Source organism: Pristiophorus japonicus, chromosome 2, assembly GCF_044704955.1.
Source record: "Pristiophorus japonicus isolate sPriJap1 chromosome 2, sPriJap1.hap1, whole genome shotgun sequence".
NCBI classification, from domain to species: domain Eukaryota; kingdom Metazoa; phylum Chordata; class Chondrichthyes; family Pristiophoridae; genus Pristiophorus; species Pristiophorus japonicus.
The window spans coordinates 13,382,550-13,403,018 of record NC_091978.1 but is presented as its reverse complement, the minus strand read 5'-3'; positions in this window follow the sequence as shown (position 1 = coordinate 13,403,018).

Genomic DNA, 20,469 nt, shown 5'->3' with positions numbered 1-20,469 from the left:
ATCGGTCATGGTCGATGCTGCCACCTTCTCCACAGGTGGAAGGTTAAAGCAGCCCCATCATGCGACTGTGGAGCTCCCAATCAGACCCTGGAACACATCATTGAGCATTGCCCTCAAAGGGAATTCGCAGGCAGCCTACAAAGGGGTAATATATCAGCATGGATAGAGGACTGACCAACGAACAGAAAACAGAGAGTCGGGATAAATGATTCATTCTCGGGTTGGCAATCAGTAACCAGTGGGGTGCCGCAGGGATCAGTGCTGGGACCCCAACTATTTACAATCTATATTAATGACCTGGAAGAAAGGACTGAGTGTAACATAGCCAAGTTTGCTGATGATACAAAGATGGGAGGAAAAGCAATGTGTGAGGAGGACACAAAAAATCTGCAAAAGGACATAGATAGGCTAAGTGAGTGGGCAAAAATTTGGCAGATACAGTATAAAGTTGGAAAGTGTGAGGTCATGCACTTTGGCAGAAAAAAAATCAAAGAGCAAGTTATTATTAAAATGGAGAAAAATTGCAAAGTGCTGCAGTACAGCAGATAGCTCTGTTAATAAAGAATGATATCAGGGCAGTTGTGAGAGACGATATTGGCTCTAATGAACAAAATGTTGAATCATTGTGGGTGGAGATTAGAGATAGTAAGGGGAAAAAGTCACTGGTGGGCGTAGTTTATAGACCCCCAAATAATAACTTCACGGTGGGGCGGACAATAATCAAGGGAATAATGGAGGCATGTGAAAAAGAAAAGGCAGTAATCATGGGGAATTTTAACCTACATATCGATTGGTCAAATTAAATCGCACGGGGTAGTCTGGAGGAGGATTTCATAGAATGCATAAGAGATTGTTTCTTCGAACAGTATGTTTCAGAACCTACAAGGGAGCAAGCTATCTTAGATCTGGTTCTGTGTAATGAGACAGGAATAATAAACGATCTCCGAGTAAAAGATCCTCTCGAAATGAGTGATCACAGTATGGTTGAATTTGTAATACAGATTGAGGGGGAGGAAGTAGTGTCTCAAACGAGCGTACTATGCTTAAACAAAGGGGACTACAGTGGGATGAGGGCAGAGTTGGCTAAAGTAGACTGGAAACACAGACTAAATGGTGGCACAATTGAGGAACAGTGGAGGACTTTTAAGGAGCTCTTTCATAGTGCTCAACAAAAATATATTCCAGTGAAAAAGAAGGGCGGTAAGAGAAGGGATAACCAGCCGTGGATAACCAAGGAAATAAAGGAGAGTATCAAATTAAAAACCAATGTGTATAAGGTGGCCACGGGTAGTGGGAAAATAGAAGATTGGGAAAATTTTAAACGACAGCAAAGAATGACTAAGAGAACAATAAAGAAACGAAAGATAGATTACGAAGGTAAACTTGCGCAAAACATAAAAACGGATAGTAAAAGCTTTTACAGATATATAAAACGGAAAAGAGTGACTAAAGTAAATGTTGGTCCCTTAAAAGATGAGAAGGGGGATTTAATAATGGGAAATGTGGAAATGGCTGAGACCTTAAACAATTATTTTGCTTCGGTCTTCACAGTGGAAGATACAAAAACCTTAAGGGTTACGGGCAGCGGGCGGGTAAGTGGAGCTGAGTCCACGGCCAGATCAGCAATGATCTTATTGAATGGCAGAGCAGGCTTGAGGGGCTTGATGGCCTACTCCTGTTCCTAATTCTTATGTTCTTATGTTCTTATGACCTGGGGGTACTTGTGTATGAAACACAAAAGGTACAGCAAGTGATCAGGAAGGCCAATGGAATCTTGGCCTTTATTGCAAAGGGGATGGAGTCTAAAATCAGGGAAGTCTTTCAACAGTTGTACAGGCTAATGGTGAGGCCACACCAGGAATACTGCGTGCAGTTTTGGTTTCCATTTTTACGAAAGGATATAATTGTTTTGGAGGTAGTTCAGAGAAGGTTCACAAGCATGATTCCGGGGATGAAGGGGTTGACTTATGAGGAAAAGTTGAGTAGGTTGGGCCTCTAATCATTGGAATTCAGAAGAATGAGAGGTGATCTTATCAAAACGTATAAGATTATGAGGAGGCTTGACAAGGTGGATGCAGAGAGGATGTTTCCACTGATAGGGCAGACTAGAACTAGAGGGCATAAATCTTAGCATAAGGGGCCGCCCAGTTAAAACTGAAATGAGGAGAAGTTTCTTCTCTCAGAGGGTTGTAAATCTGTGGAATTCGCTGCCTCAGAGAGCTGTGGAAGCTGGGACATAGAAACATAGAAAATAGGTGCAGGAGTAGGCCATTCAGCCCTTCAAGCCTGCACCATCATTCAATATGATCATGGCAGATCATGCAACTTCAGTACCCCATTCCTGCTTTCTCTCCATACCCCTTGATCCCTTTTGCTGTAAGGGCCACATCTAACTCCCTTTTGAATATATCTAACGAACTGGCCTCAACAACTTTCTGTGGTAGAGAATTCCACAGTTCACAACTCTCTGATTGAAGAAGTTTCTTCTCATCTCAGTCTTAAATAGCTTACCCCTTATCCTCAGACTGTGACCCCTGGTTCTGGACTTCCCCAACCTCGGGAACATTCTTCCTGCATCTAACGGTCCAATCCCGTCAGAATTTTATCTGTTTCTATAAGATTTCCTCTCATTCTTCTAAATTGCAGTGAATATAATCTAGTCAATCCAGTCTTTCTTTATATGTCAGTCCTGCTATCCCAGGAATCAGTCTGGTAAACCTTTGCTGCACTCAATAGCAAGAACGTCCTTCTGCAGATTAGGAGACCAAAACTGTGCACAATATTCAAGGTGTGGCCTCACTAAGGCCCTGTACAACTTCAGTAAGACCTCCCTGCTTCTATACTCAAATCCTCTCGCTATGAAGGCCAACATGCCTTTTGCCTTCTTCACCGCCTGTTGTATCTGCATGCCAACTTTCAATGACTGATGTACCATGACACCCAGGTCTCATTGCACCTCTCCTTTTCCTAATCTGTCACCATTCAGATAATACTCTACTTTCCTGTTTTTGCCACCAAAGTGGATAACCTCACACTTATCTACATTATACTGCATCTGCCATGCATTTGCCCACTCACCTAACCTGTCCAAGTCACACTGCAGCCTCTTAGCATCCTCCTCACAGCTCACACTGCCACCCAGCTTAGTGTCATCTGCAAACTTGGAGATATTACATTTAATTCCTTCGTCTAAATCATTGATGTATATTGTAAATAGCTGGGGTCCCAGCACTGAACTTTGCGATACCCCACTAGTCACTGCCTGCCATTCTGAAAAGAACCCGTTTATTCCTTTCTCTTTGCTTCCTGTCTGCCAACCAGTTCTCCATCCATGTCAATACATTACCCCCAATACCATGTGCTTTAATTTTGTACACTAATCTCTTGTGTGGGACCTTGTCAAAAGCCTGTTGAAAGTCCAAATACACCACATCCTCTGGTTCTCCCTTGTCCACTCTATTAGCTACATCCTCAAAATATTCTAGAAGATTTGTCAAGCATGATTTCCCTTTCATAAATCCATGCTGACTTGGACCAATCCTGTCACTGCTTTCCAAATGCGCTGCTATTACATCTTTAATAATTGATTCCAACGTTTTCCCCACTACCGATGTCAAGCTAACTGGTCTATAATTCCGTGTTCTCTCTCCCTCCTTTTTTAAAAAGTGAGTTTACATTAGCTACCCTCCAATCCATAGGAACTGATCCAGATTCTATAGAATATTGGAAAATGACCACCAATGCATCCACTATTTCTAGGGCCACTTCCTTAAGTACTCTGGGATGCAGACTATCAGGTCCTGGGGATTTATTGGCTTCAATCCCATCAATTTCCCTAACACAATTTCCTGACTAATTAGGATTTCCTTCAGTTCCTCCTTCTCGCTAGACCCTTGGTCCCCTAGTATTGCCGGAAGGTTATTTGTGCCTTCCTTAGTGAAGACAGAATCAAAGTACTTGTTCAATTGGTCTGCCATTTCTTGAATAAATTAAGACAGAAATAGACAGTTTCTTAAATGATAAGGGAATAAGGGGTTATGGGGAGTGGGCAGGGAAGTGGGACTGAATCTATGATTGGATCAGCCATTATCGTATTAAATGGCGGAGCAGGCTTAAGGGGCCGTATGGCCTACTCCTGCTCCCATTTCTTATGTTCTTATGTTCTTATTAAGATATCCAGGGAAGCTTTGGCCTGGATATCTGACTTGGATATTGATATTTGATTTGCTTTGGCTACTATCGTATGAAAGAAGTACTCCCCCTTACCCTCACTCCCCCACCCCCTCACTCCCCCATCCTCCTCACTCCCCCATCCCCCTCACTCCCCCATCCCCCCTCACTCCCCCACCCCCTCACTCCCCCATCCCCCCTCACTCCCCCCATCCCCCTCACTCCCCCATCCCCCTTCACTCCCCTATCCCCCTCACTCCCCCATTCCCCTTCACTCCCCCATCCCCCTCACTCCCCCATCCCCCTCACTCCCCCATCCCACTTCACTCCCCCATCCCCCCTCACTCCCCATCCCACCTCACTCCCCCATTCCCCTCACTCCCCCATCCCCCTTCACTCCCCCATCCCCCTCACTCCCCCATCCCCCCTCACTCCCCCATCCCACCTCACTCCCCCATCCCCCTCACTCCCCCATCGCCCCTCCATCCCCCCTCACTCCCCCATCCTCCTCACACCCCCATCCCCCTCACTCCCCCATCCCACCTCACTCCCCCATCCCCCTCACTCCCCATCCCCCTCACTCCCCATCCCCCCTCACTCCCTCCATCACACCTCACTCCCCATCCCTCCTCACTCCCCCCAACCCCACTCACTCCCCATCCCCTCACTCACCCATCCTCCCTCACTCCCCCATTCCACCTCACTCCACCATCCTCCCTCACTCCCCCATCCCTCCTCACTCCCCCCATCCCCACTCACTCCCCCATTCCACCTCACTCCCCCATCCTCCCTCACTCCCCCATCCCTCCGCACTCCCCCATCCCCCCTCAATCCCACAATCCCCTCACTCCCCCATCCCTCCTCACTCCCCCCATCCCCACTCACTCCCCCATTCCACCTCACTCCCCCATCATCCCTCACTCCCCCATCCCTCCTCACTCCCCCATCCCCCCTCAATCCCACAATCCCCTCACTCCACCATCCACCTCACTCTCCCAACCCCCTCACTCACCCATCCCTCCTCACTCCCCCATCCCCCCTCACTCCCCCCATCCCCCTCACTCCCCCATCCCCCTCACTCTCCCATCCCCCTCACTCCCCCATCCCCCTCACTCCCCCATCCCCCTCACGCTCCCATCCCTCCTCACTCCCCCATCCCTCCTCACTCCCCCATCCCCCCTCACTCCCACAACCCCCTCACTCCACCAGCCCCCTCACTCTCCCATCCCCCTCACTTTCCCATCCCCTCACTCCCCCATCCCTCCTCACTCCCCCCTCCCCCTCACTCCAACCCCACCCATCCCTCCTCACATCCCCAACCCGCTCACCCACCCCACCCTTCGCTCCCCCACCACCACCCCACCTCACTCCATCACTAATTGGACGATAAACTGGTTCCTTCCCTCTATTACAGTGTTACCGTAAAGCCAGCGGATCATTGCCAGAATCCGTCTGCGGCAGCCCGCGGGCCCTGACACACTGCATGCAGGACGCTTCCTGCCTGCACTTACAGTCCAGCAGCCCCTCGGGCCGGATGGGGAGGAGGGAGGCCACTGGGCCAGGGCAAGCAGCCTGCTCCCACCATTCAAACCCCCAGCTACCTCACCCAGCCCTCCATCCATAGACAAAGGACAAGCTCCCCTTGCAGGGGACCGGCCCTCACACACACACACACACACACACACACACACACACACACACACAAATAAAAGAAAGAGTAATAAAGGCAGCTTTTGGTCGAACGTAATTAAAGTCTGCAGGCAGAGGGGACCTGGTGGGTCTATGATCGACAGCTCACTTGCCTGGGGGAAAGAGATAATTGCAGAGGCGTGGAAGGGCAACGGTGAAAAAAAAACTGCTGCCATTCACTGCGTCTCTGCACAGCCTCACCAAGGAGACAGGCCGTCGGGAGAGAGATTTGGGGGAAAGGTAGTTTGTTTTAATAATTGATGGGAGCCTTTCCAAAAGACCCGGAGCCTCGAACACGCTACCGTAAGATTGATAGCGGTCTCAGTTATTAGCTGCAGCGCTGCGTCTGGATGAGATATTGTCTGTGTGTTTGGTGCGGGGGGCAGAACAAGCGAGGGTTAATCGTCTGGGTGGGGAAGGAATGCTTGCAGTCCACGTGATAAATTAGCCAGCGATTTAATTGCAAAGCTCATCGCTGACCCTCGCTCGCCAAGGCCTCGCCGTCACCCTCAAAGGGTTGCAACGTTCAATATTAATATTTGCATTTTCCTCTCATTCAAATTTGTTTTTGAAGTATATTTTTATTTTAGAATGCTGATTCGACAGCAACAACCAATATTTATATAGCTCCTTTAACATAGCAAAACGTCCCAAGTCGGTTCGCAGGAGTATTGTGAGATAAAAAAAATTGACACAGAGACGCATAAGGAGAAATTAGGGCAGGTGCCCAAAAGCTTGGTCAAAGAGGTAGGTTTTAAGGAACATCTTGAAGGAGGAAAGAGAGCTAGAGAGGCGGAGAGGTTTAGGAACGGAATTCCAGAGCTTGGGGCCTAGGCAACAGAAGGCACGGCCACCGATGGTTGAGCGATTCTAATCAGGGATGCTCAAGATGGCAGAATTTGAAGAGCGCAGATATCTCGGGGGGGTTGTGGAGTGTGGAGCTGGAGGAGATTCATCAGTCAGTCATAGGCAGTCCCTCAGAGTCGAGGATGACTTGCTTCCACATTAAAAATGAGTTCTCAGGTGACTGAAGAGTCCAATGCGGGACCTAGAGTCTCTGTCACAGGTGGGCAGACAGTGGTTGAAGGAATGGGTGGGTGGGGTGCATGGGTTGTCGTGCGCTCCTTCCGCTGTCAACCCTTGTTCTTGGCGAAAAGACTCTAGGTGTTCCCAGATGCTTTTCCTCCACTTTGGGCAGTCTTGGGCCAGGGACTCCCAGGTGTCGGTGGGGATGTTACATTTTTTCAAGGTGGCTTTGAGGGTGTCCTTGAAACGTTTCCTCTGGCCTCCTGAGGCTCACTTGCCGTGTCGGAACTCCGAGTAGAGCGCTTGTTTTGGGAGTCTCGTGTCAGGCATGCGGACAATGTGGCCCGTCCAGAGGTGCTGATCGAGTGTGGTCAATGCTTCAATGCTGGCGATGTTGGCGTGAGCGAGGACACTGACGTTGATGCGCCTATCCTGCCAATGGATTTGCCGGATATTATGGAGGCAGCGTTGGTGGTACTTCTCCAGTGTTTTGAGGTGCCTATTGTATATAGTCCATGTCTCTGATCCATATAGGTGGCCAGGAATCACCACAGCTCTGAAGACCATGAGCTTGGTACCGGGTTTGAGGTCCTGGTCTTCAAACACTCTCTTCCTCAGGCAACCGAAGGCTGCACTGGCACACTGGAGGCGGTGTTGGACCTCGTCATCGATGTCTGCCCTTGTTGACAGTCGGCTCTCGAGGTATGGAAAATGGTCCACATTGTCCAAGGCCTCATTGTGGATTTTGATAACCAGGGAAGGGCAGTGCTGTGTGGTGGGGGCAGGTTGGTAGGGGACATTTGTCTTATGGATGTTTAGCATAAGGCCCATGCTCTCTTATGCCTCAATGAAGGTGTGGGCGATGGCTTGGAGTTTGGCCTTAAGTGAGCGCAGATACAAGCCATCGTCGGCATACTGCAATTCGATGACGGAGGATTGGACAACCTTGGATCTGGCCTGGAGGCGGCGGAGGCTGAACAGATTCCCGTTTGTCCTGTAGTTTAATTTCACTCCGGCGGGGAGCTTGCTGAGGGTGCAATGGAGTATTGCAGTGAGGAAGATTGAGAAGAGCGTTGGTGCGATGATATTACAGAGGAGATTACAGAGATAGGGAGGGGAGACGCCATGGAAGGATTTAAAAATAAGGATGAGAATTTTGAAATCGAGGCATTGCTTAATTGGTAGCCAATGTAGGTCAGCGAGCACAGGGGGTGATGGGTGAGCGGGACTTGGTGCGAGTTAGGACACGGGCAACCAAATTTTGGATCACCTCGAGTTTACGTAGGGTAGAATGTGGGAGGCCGGCCAGGAGTAGGTTGAAATAGTCAGATCTAGAGGTAACAAAGGTGTGGATGAGGGTTTGAGCAATGAATGAGCTGAGGCAAGGGCAGAGATGGGCGATATTCCAGAGGTGGAAATAGGCGGTTTTAGTTATGCTGCGAATATGTGGTCGGAAGCTCATTTCAGGGTTAAATATAACACCAAATATTCACTGTCGTTTCAATTTGAAGTGGTCACGTGTCCCTTAGTTAGAAACAACTGTATAGTGCCTTTCACCATGTACCAAAATGCTTCACAGCCAATGAAATACGTTTTGAAGGTTAGTCATTGTTATAATGCAGGAAGCACAGCAAGCTACCACAAACATCATCATCATAGGCAGTCCCTCATAGCGAGGATGACTTGTTTCCATGACAAAAACAGATGAATTCACAGGTGTTTCAATGAAGGAACTAATATTCCAGATCCCAAACTATATCCTGAAGGGTGGAAGATGCCTGTGCGTGGATTTTTTAACGTGTGGTGACCGTTGCACACCAGCCATCACACGGGCTTGACAGAGCTAGGTCTTGGTCCAGTGGCAAGGGTTAACCAGGACTAACTGGAGACCTGCTCTGCTGCACGGACCTAGTGCGCGCACATATCTCAGTGTGGGCTGGCCCGTGTTGCCCCCTGGGCACACGCCTCTTCTGGGCCCCAGATTCATGCCTCTCCTGGATCCCGGTCACTTCCCTCTACAAACTCTTGCCACTCCTGCTGTGCCTACCCGCACTGCAGTCAGTGACCTGACTTCGCAGCCGTCGCCCTCCTGCAGTGGTATGCCACCGCATGCTGCTCCCTCTGATGCAGCCTTTCAATCACAGTAAGTCAATGTGATCAACAGTACCACAAAACAGCAACGTGATAATGACCAGATAATCTGTTCTTTAGTGATGCTAGTTGAGCGATAAATACTGTCCAGGGCACCGCAGAGAACTCACCTGCTCTTCTTCGAATAAAGCCTGGGATCTTTTACGTCCACCTGAGAGGGCAGACAAGGTCTCGATTTAAGGCCTCACCTGAAAAACGGCATTTCTGACAGTGCAGGACTCTCTCAGTACTGCACTGGGAGTGTCAGTCTGGATTATGTGTTGCAGTCTCCGGGGTGGAACTCAAACCCATAGCCTCCTGATTCAGAGGCATTACTGCTGCCACTGAGCCACTGCTGATGTCGAAAGAGTCAGCCACAGTGTTAACTGGAGTCACATATATAGGCCAGACTTTAAGTGCTCCAGAACTAGCCGCGCCTCTAGCCAAGCTGTTCCAGTACAGCTACAGCACTGGCATCTACCAGACAATGTGGAAAACTGCCCAGGTATGTCCTGTCCACAAAAAGCAGGACAAATCCAATCCGGCCAATTACCGCCCCATCAGTCTACTCTCAATCATCAGCAAAAGTGATGGAAGGTGTCATCGACAGTGCTATCAAGCGGCACTTACTCACCAATAACCTGATCACCGATGCTTAGTTTGGGTTCCGCCAGGATCACTCGGCTCCAGACCTCATTACAGCCTTGGTCCAGACATGGACAAAAGAGCTGAATTCCAGAGGTGAGGTGAGAGTGACTGCCCTTGACCGAGTGTGGCATCAAGGCTCCCTAGTAAAACTGAAGTCAATGGGAATCAGGGGGAAAACTCTCCACTGGCTGGAGTCATACCTAGCACAAAGGAAGATGGTTATGCTTGTTGGAGGTCAATCATCACAGCCCCAGGACATCACTGCAGGAGTTCCTCAGGCCAGTGTCCTAGGCCCAACCATCTTCAGCTGCTTCATCAATGACTAGGCTTATGTTCACTGGAATTTAGAAGAATGAGAGGGGATCTCATAGAAACATATAAAATTCTGACGGGATTGGACAGGTTAGATGCAGGAAGAATGTTCCCAATGTTGGGGAAGTCCAGAACCAGGGGTCACAGTCTAAGGATAAGGGGTAAGCCATTTAGGACCGAGATGAGGAGAAACTTCTTCACTCAGGGAATTGTGAACTTGTGGAATTCTCTACCGTAAAGAGTTGTTGAGGCCAGTTCGTTAGATGTGGCCCTTATGGCTAAAGGGATCAAGGGGTATGGAGAGAAAGCAGGAATGTGGTACTGGAGTGGATGATCAGCCATGATCATATTGAATGGTGGTGCAGGCTCGAAGGGCCGAATGGCCTACTCCTGCACCTATTTTCTATGTTTCTGTTTCTATGGCCTTTGCTCCATCATAAGGTCAGAAGTGGGGATGTTCGCTGATGATTGCACAGTGTTCAGTTCCATTCACAACTCCTCAGATAATGAAGCAATCCATGCCCGCATGCAGCAAGACCTGGACAACACTCAGGCTTGTGCTGATAAGTGACAAGTAACATTCGCACCACACAATGCCAGGCAATGACCGTCTCCAACAAGCGAGAGTCTAACCGCCTCCCCTCGCTATTCAACGGCATTACCATCGCCAAATCCCCCACCATCAACATCCTGGGTGGTGCTTGGTTTGCTTATGGGAGGAGCTGTCTCCACATGGTGTGGGTTAGGAGAGAGCGAGAAAGCATGACCAATCCTGTACCATAACCACGAGGCTACCACACCCACGACACAGGTGGCAACAGCTGTGCGTCTCACTCTCTCCTAACCCACACCAGGCATCATTGATCAGAAACTTAACTGGACCAGCCACATAAATACTGAGGCTACAAGAGCAGGTCAGAGGCTGGGTATTCTGTGGCGAGTGTCCCACCTCCTGACTCGCCAAAGCCTTCCCACCATCTACAAGGCACAAGTCAGGAGTGTGATGAAATACTCTCCACTTGTCTGGATGAGTGCAGCTCCAACAATACTGAAGAAGCTCGACGCCATCCAGGACAAAGCTAACTATTTGATTGGCACCCCATCCACCACCTTCAACATTCACTCCCTCCACCGCATCGTGGTTGCAGTGTATACCATCTACAAGATGCACTGCAGCAACTCACCAAGGCTTCTTCGGCAGCATCTCCCAAACACGTGACCTCTACCACCTAGAAGGACAAGGGCAGCAGGCGCATGGGAACACCACCACCTCCACGTTTCCCTCCAAGTCACGCACCATCCTGACTTGGAAATATATCACCGTTCCTTCATCGTCGCTGGGTCAAAATCCTGGAACTCCCTCCCTAACAGCACTGTGGGAGCACCTTCACTACACGGACTGCAGCGGTTCAAGAAGGCGGCTCACCACCACCTTCTCAAGGGGCAATTAGGGACGGGCAATAAATGCTGGCCTCGCCAGCGGCGCCCACATCCCGGAAGGTATAATTTTTTAATAAACAGGTAAAGATGGCAGGTTTGATTCCCTGAAGGGCATTAATGGACCAGTTGGGGTTTTAACAACAAAACATTAGCAACTTTCATGTTTCGCTGTGCCAAATTTTACTCAATTCAACTTCCTGACTTGCTATTTTGGGATTTGAACTGGGCAGCCTCTGCAAGACCAATCCAGCACCATAACCACGAGGCTACCATACCCATGGCACAGGTAGTAACACCTCTGCATCTTGCTCTCTCCTCACCCACTACATGTGGAGACAGTTCCTCCCATAAGCAAACCAAGCACTAGGCTTTATTTCCAGAGTGATAGTATTGGAAAGTAGTGAAGTTATGCTGAACCTGTATCGAACCTTGGTTAGACCATACTTGGAGTACTGCGTACAATTCTGGTCGCCATGTCATAAAAAGGATTAGAGGCACTGGAGAGGGTGCAGAGAAGATTTACAAGAACGATACAAGAAATGCGAGGGTATACATATCAGGAAAGGATGAACAGGCTAGATCTCTTTTCTCTAGAAATAAGAAGGCTGAGGGGTGACCTAATAGAGGTCTTTAAAATTATGAAAGGTTTTGATAGAGTGGATACAGAGAGAGTGTTCGCACTTGTGGGGAAGAGCATGATTGAAAAAGAAGCTCTGGCATGCGTTTACAGGGTGAAAAAATGCACCAGTATCTATTTGGGCTTAAGTTTGAGTTAGAAACTGACCATATTCCGCTCATATCGCTATTCTCAGAGAGCAAAGGTATTAAAACCAATGCCTCTGCTCGCATCCAAAGATGGGTGCTCACGCTGTCTTCATATAACTATGTAATTCACCACAGGCCAGGCACAGAGAACTGCGCTGATGCTCTCAGTCGGCTACCATTGTCCACCACCGGGGTGCAAATGGCACAGCCCGCAGACTTGCTCTTGGTGAAAACGAAAAGTCACCCGTTAAGGCCTGCCAGATCAGGACCTGGATCAGCCAGAATCCTTTACTGTCCCTTGTAAAAAACTGTGTCCTCCATGGGAGCTAGTCCAGCGTCCCAGCGGAGATGTATGACGAGATCAAGCCGTTCCAGCGGCGCAAAGACCAAATGTCCAGACAGGCGAACTATCTTTTATGGGGTAATCGCGTGGTTTTGCCCAAGAAAGGCAGGGAAACGTTCATACGCGACCTACACAGTACCCACCCAGGCGTAGTAATGATGAAAGCTATAACCAGATCCCATGTGTGGTGGCCCGGCATCGACTCAGATTTGGAATCTTGTGTGCGCCAATGCAACACTTGCTCTCAAATGAGCAATGCACCCAGGGAGGCACCGCTAAGTTTGTGGTCATGGCCCTCCAAACCGTGGTCTAGGATCCACGTTGACTTCGCTGGCCCGTTTCTAGGCAAAATGTTCTTGGTTGTTGTGGATGCTTATTTAAAATGGATTGAGTGTGTAATAATGTCTGTAAGCATGTCCACTGCCACTATCGAAAACCTACGAGCCATGTTTGCCACACATGGCCTGCGTGATGTCCTTGTCAGCGACAATGGACCATGCTTCACCAGCGCTGAATTCAAGGAATGCATGATCCGCAATGGGATCAAGCACGTCACATCTGCCCTGTTGAAGCCCGGATCCAACGGCAAGGCAGAATGGGCAGTCCAAGCCATCAAACAAAGCTTGAAATGCGTGTCAGCCTGCAGACCCGCCTGACCACAATTTCTGGGCCAATCAGTTGTACCAAACCGTTATGACAAAGTCAGCACTGTGGGAGCACCTTCACCACACGGTTCAAAAAGGCAGCTCACTACCACCTTCTCAAGGGGCAATTAGGGATGGGCAATAAATGCTGGCCTTCCCAGCGATGCCCACATCCCAGGAATGAATAAGTAAAACAAAAAGGAAGGATCAATTTGCAAAGTGAAGCTGCTGCAAGAACTGCACCTTGGCACAACTGGAGGGCGGAGAGCCCCTGCCCAGATACTATGTGACGGGGTAGAGCATGGGCTGTGGGCGCTAATGTTTCAGAATAAGGGGTCACCCATTGAAAACGGAGATGAGGAGGAATTTCTTCTCTCAGAGGGTCGTGAATCTTTGGAAATCTCTGCCCCAGAGAGCTGTGGAGGCTGAGTCATTGAGTATATTTAAGGTGGAAATAGACAGATGTTTGAACGATAAGGGAATAAAAGGTTATGGGGAGCGGGCAGGGAAGTGGAGCTGAGCCCATGATCAGATCAGTCACAATCTTATTGAAGGGCGGAGCAGGCTCGAGGGGCCAAATAGCCGACTCCTGCTCCTAGTTCTTATAAGAACATAAGAACATAAGAATTAGGAACAGGAGTAGGCCATCAAGCCCCTCGAGCCTGCTCTGCCATTCAATAAGATCATGGCTGATCTGGCCGTGGACTCAGCTCCATTTACACGCCCGCTTCCCGTAACCCTTAATTCCCTTATTGGTTAAAAATCTATCTTTCTGTGACTTGAATACATTCAATGAGCTAGACTCAACTGCTTCTTTGGGCAGAGAATTGCACAGATTCACAACCCTCTGGGAGAAGAAATTCCTTCTCAACTCGGTTTTAAATTGGCTCCCCCGTATTTTGAGGCTGTGCCCCCTAGTTCTAGTCTCCCTGACCAGTGGAAACAACCTCTCCGCCTCTATCTTGTCTATCCCTTTCATTATTTTAAATGTTTCTATAAGATCACCCCTCATCCTTCTGAACTCCAACAAGTAAAGACCCAGTCTACTCAATCTATCATCATAAGGTAACCCCCTCATCTCGGAATCAGCCGAGTGAATCCTTCCTTAAGTAAGGTGACCAAAACTGCACGCAGTACTCCAGGTGCGGCCTTACCAATACCCTATATAGTTGCAGAAGGACCTCCCTGCTTTTGTACTCCATCCCTCTCGCAATGAAGGCCAACATTCCAGTCACCTTCCTGATTACCTGCTGCACCTGCAAACTAACTTTTTGGGATTCATGCACAAGGACCCGCAGGTCCCTCTGCACCGCAGCATGTTGTAATTTCTCCCCATTCAAATAATATTCCCTTTTACTGTTTTTTTTCCCAAGGTGGATGACCTCACACTTTCCGACATTATAATCCATCTGCCAAACCTTCGCCCATTTGCTTAAACTATCTAAATCTCTTTGCAGCCTCTCTGTGTCCTCTACACAACCCACTTTCCCACTAATCTTTGTGTCATCTGCAAATTTTGTTACATTACACTCTGTCCCCTCTTCCAGGTCATCTATGTATATTGTAAACAGTTGTGGTCCCAGCACCGATCCCTGTGGCACACCACTAACCACCGATTTCCAACCCGAAAAGGACCCATTTATCCCGACTCTCTGCTTTCTGTTAGCCAGCCAATTCTCTATCCATGCTAATACATTTCCTCTGACTCTGCGTACCTCTATCTTCTGCAGTAACCTTTTGTGTGGCACTTTATCGAGTGCCTTTTGGAAATCTAAATACACCACATCCATTGTACACCTCTATCCACCATGCTCGTTATATCCTCAAAGAATTCCAGTAAATTAGTTAAACATGATTTCCCCTTCATGAATCCATGCTGCGTCTGCTTGATTGCACTATTTCTATCTAGATGTCCCGCTATTTCTTCCTTAATGATAGTTTCAAGCATTTTCCCCACTACAGATGTTAAACTAATCGGCCTATAGTTACCTGCCTTTTGACTGCCCCCTTTTTTAAACAGAGGCGTTACATTTGCTGCTTTCCAATCCGCTGGTATCTCCCCAGAGTCCAGAGAATTTTGGTAGATTATAACGAATGCATCTGCTATAACTTCCGCCATCTCTTTTAATACCCTGGGATGCATTTCATCAGGACCAGGGGACTTGTCTACCTTGAGTCCCATTAGCCTGTCCAGCACTACCCCCCTAGTGATGGTGATTGTCTCAAGGTCCTCCCTTCCCACATTCCTGTGACCAGCAATTTTTGGCATGGTTTTTGTGTCTTCCACTGTGAAGACCGAAGCAAAATAATTGTTTAAGGTCTTAGCCATTTCCACATTTCCCATTATTAAATCCCCCTTCTCATCTTCTAAGGGACCAACATTTACTTTAGTCACTCTTTTCCGTTTTATATATCGGTAAAAGCTTTTACTATCTGTTTTTATGTTTTGCGCAAGTTTACCTTCGTAATCTATCTTTCCTTTCTTTATTGCTTTCTTAGTCATTCTTTGCTGTTGTTTAAAATTTTCCGAATCTTCTAGTTTCCCACTAACCTTGGCCACCTTATACGCATTGGTCTTTGATTTGATACTCTCCTTTATTTCCTTGGTTATCCACGGCTGTTTATCCCTTTTCTTATCACCCTTCTATTTCACTGGAATATATTTTTGTTGTGCACTATGAAAGAGCTCCTTAAAAGTCCTCCACTGTTCCTCAATTGTGCCACCGTTTAGTCTGTTTTTCCAGTCTACTTTAGCCAACTCTGCCCTCATCCCACTGTAGTCCCCTTTGTTTAAGCATAGTACGCTCGTTTCTGACACAACTTCCTCACCCTGAATCTGTATTACAAATTCAACCATACTGTGATCACTCATTCCGAGAGGATCTTTTACTAGGAGATCATTTATTTTTCCTGTCTCATGATACAGGACCAGATCTAAGATAGCTTGCTCCCTTGTAGGTTCTGTGACATTCTGTTCTAAGAAACAATCCCGTACGCATTCTATGAATTCCTCCTCCAGGCTACCCCGTGCGATTTGAGTTGACCAATCGATATGTAGGTTAAAATCCCCCATGACTACTGCCGTTCCTTTTTCACATGCCGCCATCATTCCCTTGATTATTGCCCGCCCCATCATGAAGTTATTATTTGGGGGCCTATAAACTACGCCCACCAGTGACTTTTTCCCCTTATTATCTCTAATCTCCACCCACAATGATTCAACATTTTGTTCATTAGAGCCAATATCGTCTCTCACAACTGCCCTGATATCATCCTTTATTAACAGAGCTGCCCCACCTCCTTTCCCTCCTTGTCTATCTTTCCGAATCGTGAGATACCCCTGTATGTTTAATTCCCAGTCTTGGCCACCCTGCAACCACGTTTCTGTAATGGCCACCAAATCATACTCATTTGTAATGATTTGTGCCATCAACTCATTTACTTTATTTCGAATGCTGCGTGCATTTAGGTAGAGTGTTTTAATCCTAGTTTTTAAACCATGATTTCTAGTTTTGACCCCTCCTGCAGCCCCTTTATATTCAGTGGCCGTTTTTGTTTTTTGCCTTGGGTTTCTCTGCCCTCCACTTTTACTCATCTCCTTTCTGTCTTTTGCTTTTGTCTCCTTTTTGTTTCCCTCTGTCTCCCTGCATTGCTTCCCATCCCCCTGCCATATTAGTTTAACTCCTCCCCAACAGCACTCGCAAACATTGGTTCCGGTCCTGCCTAGGTGCAGACCGTCCAGTTTGCACTGGTCCCACCTCCCCCAGAACCGGTTCCAATGCCCCAGGAATTTGAATCCCTCCCTGCTGCACCACTGCTCAAGCCACGTATTCATCTGCGCTATCCTGCGATTCCTACTCTGACTAGCACGTGGCACTGGTAGCAATCCCGAGAGATGTTCAGCAGCCTGGCTGCTCTTGTCTTTACATAAAAATTGGCACCCCCGAATATCTTGGCCACATTTTCTCACACAAAAAAAACACGCATGGACTCCCACAGACTCTCGCACACTCTCAGTGTCAGCTGTGGCTCAGCTGTGAGGACACTTGCCTCTGAGTCAGAAGGTTGTGGGTTCAAGTCCCACTGCAGGGTCCTTCAGCACATAAATCTAGGCTGACAATCGCAGCGCAGTGCTGAGGGAGTGCTGCACCGATGGAGGTGCCATCCTTTGGATAAGATGTTAAACTGAGGCCCTGTCTGCCCCGTCAGAGGTAAACGTTCCAATGGTGCTATTTTGAAGAAGAGCAGGGGAGCTACCCCTGGTGTCCTGGCCAATATTTATCCCTCATTCAACGTCAGATTATCTGGTCATTATTACAGTGTTGTTTATGGGAGCTTGCTGAGCACAACTTGGCTGCTGTGTTTCCCACTATGCTGTAAAGCGCTTTGAGATGTCCAGTGGTCGTGAAAGGCGCTGTACAAATCCAAGTCTTTGTTTCCTTCCACCTGGTTCAGTCGTACCTGGTCCTTATTTACATTGAAGTGTCAAATGGCACACTTGTGCCTTTTTGGGCCGCGTCCCTCTCTACCCTCCCCCTTGGCCCTCACCTTAGACTGGGATGGGCTCCTCACTTAGTGAGTTACAGCTTTTAGGGCTGGTTGCAGCAGCAAAGAGCCGTGTTAAAATATTAAAATCTTAAAGTGGAATTCATTCACTTTCATTGATTAGCGGAAGTGCATTTTACCGGATTTCCCTCAGAAAAGAAAATGGATTAGTAAGATCTGAAGGAAAATGCATTTGCCTCGACCGAGCCCCTTCTCTGTTATCTACTTGCACCTCACAGCTAATCTGTTGACTTCATCAGTCTAGACAATGGGGCTGTGTTCAACACTGGTTGTCCAATAATAGATTCTCCGTGATAAATAGGCCAGAGGAACTAGAGTCATGGTCGGCCTGCAATCGACAGTGATTTTTGTTGACTGAAAACAAATGGGTTTTGTTCTGCAGCAACTTCTACATTTTTCAGCTCGATGTTTACATTTTGCTTTCGTTCACCACCTGAAGGTGCTGATCACTGGGGAAGAAAGAAGGAAAGAACGTCTCAAAGCGCTTTACAGCCAATGAAGTACTTGTGAAGTGCAGTCACTGTTGCAATGTGGGAAACGCAGCAGCCAATCTGCGCACAGCAAGCTCCCGCAAACAGCAATGTGATCATGATCAGATCATCTGTTTTTTTTGTTATGTGATTTGAGGGATAAATATTGTCCAGGACACCAGGAATAACTTCCCTGCTCTTCTTCAAAGTAGTGCCGTGGGATCTTTTACCTCCACCTGAGAGAGCAGACGGGGCCTCGGTTTAACGTATCATCTGAAAGACGGCACCTCCGACAGTGCAGCACTCCCTCAGCACTGCGCTTGAAACAACAAACAACAAACCCAATATAATAGAATCGTAAAATCTTACAACACAGAAGGAGGCCCTTCAGCCCATCATGTCTGTGCTGGCTCTTTGAAGGAACTGTCCGATTGGCCCCACTCTTTCTCTCTGTAGTCCTGCAATTATTTTTCTTTCCGACTCCCTTTTGAAAGTTATTATTGAATCTGCTTCCAGAGGCCTTTCAGGCAGTGCTGTCCCGATCATAGCAACTCGCTGGCTGAAAACATTTGTGGAGAGGACATATCTAGAATCTTAGAGCATAGAAGGAGGCCATTCGGCCCATCGTGTCTGTGCCAGTTCTTCGAAAGAACGATCCAATTAGTCCCACTCCCCCCTGCTCTTTCCCCATAGCCCTGCAAACGATCCTTTTCAAGTATTTATCCAATTTCCCTTTTGAAATTTACTACTGAATCTGCTTCCACCGCCCTTTCAGGCAGCACGTTCCCAAGCATAACTACTCGCTGCATGGAAACATTCCTCCTCATCTGCTCCTCTGGTTCATTATGCCAATTACCTTAAGTCTGTGCCCTCTGATGACTGACTCACCGGCCAGTGTGCTCCCGGAGCATCTACAAACCATGGGTCAGATTTGGCTGTCAAAATAACGGTGTGGCTAATTGAAAGAAAGAAAGAAAGGCTTGCATTTATATAGCTCATCTGCGGCTGAAACCCTCATCCATGCCTTTGTTACCTCTAGACTTGACTATTCCAATGCACTCCTGGCTGGCCTCTCACATTCTACCCGACGTAAACTAGCGGTGATCCAAAACTCGGCTGCCCGTGTCCTAACTCGCACCAAGTCCTGCTCACCCATCACCCCTGCGCTCGCTGACCTACATTGGCTCCCGGTTAAGCAATGCCTCGATTTCAAAATTCTCATCCTTGTTTTCAAATCCCTCCATGGCCTCGCCCCTCCCTATCTCTGTAATCTCCTCCAGCCCCACAACCCCTCGAGATGTCTGCACTCCTCTAATTCTGCCCTCCTGAGCATCCCTGATTCTACTCGCTCCACCATTGGTGGTCATGCCTTCTGTTGCCTGGGCCCCAAGCTCTGAAACTCCCTCCCGAAACCTCTCCGCCTCTCTGCCTCTCTGTCTCTCTTTCCTCCTTCAAGACACTCCTTAAAACCTACCTCTTGGACCGAGCTTTTGGTCACCTGTGCTAATTTCTACTTGTCAGTGCCAATTTGTTTTATCTCATAATACTCCTGTGAAGCGCCTTGGGATATTTCACTACATTAAAGGCGCTATATAAATTGTTGTTGTTATAGCGCCTTTTACGACCACCGGATGTCCAAAAGTGCCTTACAGACAATGAAATACTTTTGGAGTGCAGTCACTGTTGTAATGTGGGAAACGCAGCAGCCAATTTGCGCCCAGCAAGCTCCCACAAACAGCAATGTGATAATGACCAGATAATCTGTTTTTTGTGATGTTGATTGAGGAATAAATAACGGCCTTCGAAATAGCGCCATGGGATCTTTTATATCCACCTTAGAGGGCAGACGGGGCATCGGTTTAACGTCTCATCCGAAAGACGGCACCTCCGACAGTGCAGCACTGCACTGGGAGTATCAGCCTGGATTTACGGGCTCAAGCCCCTAGAGTGGGACTTGAAACCACAATTGCGTACAAAGCACGGCCAGCTTCAGGTGTAGGAGCAAGTGCACGGTTAAACGCCAATATGCAAAATGTGCTGTCCGAGCTACACCACTTTTGCTGGCTGCCTCATCACTGAAATGCACCAAACTCACCACAGAAAGTTAGCTCAAGTCAATTCAAGCTTAAGGCTCCTTTTAACGATGCGCTAAGCGTGGATTACTGACTATCAACCTTTCTGGCAATCTTCCCCTTTAATGTTTTTTGAGGTGCCAGCCCCTTTAAGGGGCTGCGTGACCCATTCACACTACGCCCAGGCGGGGGTG